The sequence below is a fragment of the Salmo salar genome, unplaced genomic scaffold (genome assembly GCF_965601325.2).
Source record: "Salmo salar unplaced genomic scaffold, fSalSal1 ptg001067l, whole genome shotgun sequence".
Lineage (NCBI taxonomy): Eukaryota > Metazoa > Chordata > Actinopteri > Salmoniformes > Salmonidae > Salmo > Salmo salar.
In genome coordinates this window covers 232982-237500 of record NW_027675609.1, presented here as the reverse complement: position 1 = coordinate 237500, position 4519 = coordinate 232982, and the positions used below count along the sequence as shown (strand labels likewise).

General features: G+C 42.1%; 1 pseudogene across 1 annotated transcript in view; it reads right to left on the bottom strand.

The window, feature by feature from the left end:
- The window catches only part of LOC145877396 (tripartite motif-containing protein 16-like), a 13622-nt pseudogene extending 9366 nt beyond the window's left edge, over positions 1-4256 (bottom strand). The window contains exons 1-2 of the transcript XR_014391685.1: positions 3623-4256; positions 3095-3190 (exon numbers count right to left, since the gene is read on the bottom strand). The product of XR_014391685.1 is annotated as a tripartite motif-containing protein 16-like (transcript). The remainder of the gene's footprint in view (positions 1-3094; positions 3191-3622) is intronic.
- Positions 4257-4519: the final 263 nt, after the last annotated feature.

Below are 4519 nucleotides of genomic sequence, written 5' to 3'. Positions count from 1 at the left end.
AATTAGACAGACTCCTCTAAATAATAAATATAATAAAATAACAAAACAACAGTTAAATGCTAAGTACTATACATAGGTTTTATTTAAAAAATAACAATAGAACCTATTTAGTACTATAATGGTATTTACTAACATAATATTATTACTATAATAGTTTCTAAAGGGGTTCTAGGCTACCCAACCCTAGAATTAGGGTTCAGGATAAAACAGGTTATACGTAGGGTTAGAGTTTCTGTACAGCACTTTGTGACATCTGCTGATGTAAAAAGGTCTTCATAAATACATTAGATTGATTGTTAGGTTCAGGGTATTTAAAGAGATAAACTGTATGGGTTTATATCTCTCTTGCTCCTCCCTGTGGTCTTCTGTGGGAACTACATACCTCATTCACCACACTTGATAGGCTCATAATCTGAGGTAGCAACTGAGTCAGAGCTACAAATCAATGATCTCCACCTATCCATTAGGTTTACAACTCAGTGAACCTGCGCAGCATTCTCTCTATTTGATGTCTACGAACCAACAGATTTCAACGATTATCATATTACCCAGCAGCCATTTAGAAACAAATAAAAAAAGGTTATTTATTTTTATTCTTTCTTCTGACTGTTTAAATCGGCCACATCTTGAAAAAGAGAACAGGGACATGCGATTTGTTGAGAATGTACACCTTTTTATAGATAAAAAATATATATATACAGTTAACCATGACCAGAACATGTTTAACATTTGAAGGCTTTGCGCCAACCATCCCTGTAGGTAACTACAATCTATAACCAGGTGAACAGTGAGCTTCCTCACCAAGTAACTGTAACCTAGTTAATAATAAGTTACCTGAGGTAAACCTACAAGGACAGTTAATATTAAGTTACCTGAGGTAAACCTACAAGGATAGTTAATAATAAGTTACCTGAGGTAAACCTACAAGGACAGTTAATATTAAGTTACCTGAGGTAAACCTACAAGGATAGTTAATAATAAGTTACCTGAGGTAAACCTACAAGGATAGTTAATAATAAGTTACCTGAGGTAAACCTACAAGGTTAACGCGGGCTGGAAGAGAATTACTTCAAAACCACAGCAAACAGCTGGGACATATAGTAATATTATATATATATAATATTATATCACTGGGCTCCTCTGTGCTAACAAACCCTGTGTACCACCCCTCCCCTGTTTAACCTTGAATTTCGTTCAGAAAAACACTTCCACATTTAGCAAAACGAACCAACTCTTTACGGATCTGTTCGGTGGTAATAAACGGAGGCAGATTAGACACCACTACTCTTGTCGAAATCAGCACCAACACAACCCCTCACATAAATCATACTGGTAACTAGCCGGACAACAAGACTCACCTTTTACATTACCACAACCACCGCCTTGTTCATTCTGGATACAGAGTGTATATGTTCCTCTCCCACCTGTTCACCGACCAGGATCAATAATTCCTCCACACCATTCTCCACAACGCACCTGAAGAGACAGCGTTTCTTCTCCACTCGGTTGAGGACATCAAACTACCCTACTCCCTCCTCAACTCTAACCGATAAACAGCGGAAACCGATAAACAAACCCTCCCACCATGACAAAATACATTTGGAAAATAGGCAAAAGAATAGCTGCACTCTTCACGAACGACAAAACCTCACGTTACCAACTTCTTCTTCTTCTATGGTATAATGGCGGTCCTCAAACCAACGTTAAAGGAGCGTGGCGCCTCCTACTGTGCTGGAGTGTGTTCAATCACGGTTTACACCATTTCTAAATCCTCCTACCTAACTCAGTACTTCTGAGAAAATAAAAAAGATCCCTACTAACTTCTAATAGACCCTCCCCCATCCCCCAAATCCCTTCCAACCCCCATCCAACCCCCCATCCAACCTCAATGACCCTACACTTCAATCTTTCCCTCTCTTCAACATCCTTACAACAATATAACAACACATGCTCCACCGTTTCATTGACAATACCCTCCAGACACAAACCATTCACATGCTGCCAACCAGATGGAAGGACCAGTTCAATGTACAATGTCCTAAACACAATCGAGGAAACACCACCTCTTCCTTCCTAATCTGACCTTTGAACCTTGGTCCACCGACCTTTCTTTAGAGGGCATATAAATGCCGTCCCTTGTGCTCAGAGTCCCATCTCTTCTGCCACACATCTATCAAAATGTCTCTGATCTCACATTTGTCCTCACCTCTACCCAGTGGAACATTAATATATATTATATCTTGTTTTAAAGTTATTTTAGCTAACTAGTCTACAATTTCATTCCATTCCACACCTGAATGTGCTGGGACCCAGCAGAATCTCACTACTAGACCCATTCTCTCAATTCTCCATAATAACATTAATACCTCCAATAGTAGGTCACTCCTAATAGATTTACCAGATGATAAACTATTATATGATAATACTAAAAAACACCCTTCTAACTAACCCTACACTCATTAAAACCCACTACCCCATTCCACTACTTTGACCCTATCTGCTCCTGCACCAGGCCATCTAACCCTACACTCATTAAAACCCACTACCCCATTCCACTACTTTGACCCTATCTGCTCCTGCACCAGGCCAACTAACCCTACACTCATTAAAACCCACTACCCCATTCCACTACTTTGACCCTATCTGCTCCTGCACCAGGCCAACGGCCTGGGAGGACGGGACACCACCACTCAACACACCCTGGAACTCTTCTGAAGTCAAATCTAGTATGACCAAATACTTCTCTGCAGCTGCCACCAAAACAACATGTTTTTTTTCTGTGATTTACATTCCATTTCTGCGGTACAGTTGATAACCATTTGCTATGAACACTAAGAAGCCAACCTTACTGAAGCATATATCACTCGTTGGCCTGTCCCTCTGTGCTGTCACAGATCTACTACTCACAGGGATCCTCTCAGGATCCCTCAGCCTTGACCCATCCTCCTCTACTTTCTTCACTGCCTCAGCAGTGACAACCTGTTCCCAACAGTGGGGTCAGTGGGATTGGATAGGGGCCCCTCTCTCTCTCTCTCTCTCTCTGACTGGAGGAGACAGGTGAAATGGTGTGTCTCCTCTGGTCAACAATACTCACCTTGAAAGACTCCACAGCCTGTTGGAGCTCCTTCAGCTCCTTCTCTCTCTCCTGGAATCTCTGCTGGACCTTCTGCTGACTCATCCCCAGCTGCCTCTGTGGAGAATCACTCTTCAATGAGCTATCAAGCTTTATTAGTCCAGTAGATCAATAGTATAGTAATGTGACATAGGGCCCATAGAGAGGAAGGTCTAAAAAATGGATGGTCCATTTACTAAATGATATTTATTTGTTGCTATGTGAATGATTATAGTTTTTATGGTAGGACTACATGTATCAACAGGTTGAGACTGAACTTTGGACTCATAAAAGAGCATTCAGAATGATAATAGTGTTTGACATTATAAAATGGTGATACATCTGGAGAATCTGGGTTAACATATCTATATACTCAAGGTTTGTGTTCATATTTGTTCTGCTGAGGATCCATTTCATTTCAATGATCTCATATTCAAACAGCCTTAGTTCCTACTGTATCTTTAATTCTATGTTTATCAGACAGTCACCAACAAGTTGTTCTGGTCTTACCTGTTTCTCAGTCCTCTCTGCTGCAGCTGACACTGTATCATGGCCTTTATGTTCATCCATTGTACACAGATAACAGATACACTGCTGATCGGTACGACAGTAAACCTCCAGCAGTTTGTCATGATGAGAGCAGATCTTCTCCTGTAGTTGTGCGGTGGCTTTGACCAGCTTGTGCTTCTTCAAAGCAGGAGATTCGTAGTGAGATTGGAGGTGAGTCTCACAGTAAGAGGCCAGACACACCAGACAGGACATGAGGGCTTTCTGCTTTCTGGTCCCAGTGCAGAAATCACACGCCACATCTCTAGGTCCAGCATAGCACAGAGCAGGAGGGGGAGCAGCCTGGAGTCCTGTCTTCTTCAGTTTCTCCACCAGCTCAGCCAACATGTTATTTTTACTCAGCGTCGGCCTCGGACTGAAGGTCTGTCTGCACTGAGGACAGCTATAGACCCCTTTCAGAACATCCTGATCCCAGCAGCCCTCAATACAGCTCCTACAGTAACTGTGTCCACAGGGGATGGTGACTGGTTCCTTCAGTAGATCCAGACAGACAGAACAACAGAACTGGTCCTGGTCCAGCAGAACTCCCTGTTGAGCCATTTGGACGGTTGTTCACTCTCACACAGACAGACGACACAGAGACTCAGATCAGTTTCGTTTCCTCAGAAGACAGTTTGTGAAGGGGGATGGACTTCCTGGTTCTGCCAGAGGGGTGGGGTTAGAGGGAGGGAGGGAGGGGTTAGAGGAATGCAGGAAGAGAGAGAGGAACTGCATGCAACAGCAAGAGGGAGACAAATAGTCTTGTTCCTTGGTTAGAGCCCTTAACATGGAATATATGAAATAATGAATCTTAAAATGTGAGTTATTAGAATATAAAGGGTAACACTTTCTATGAAGTAC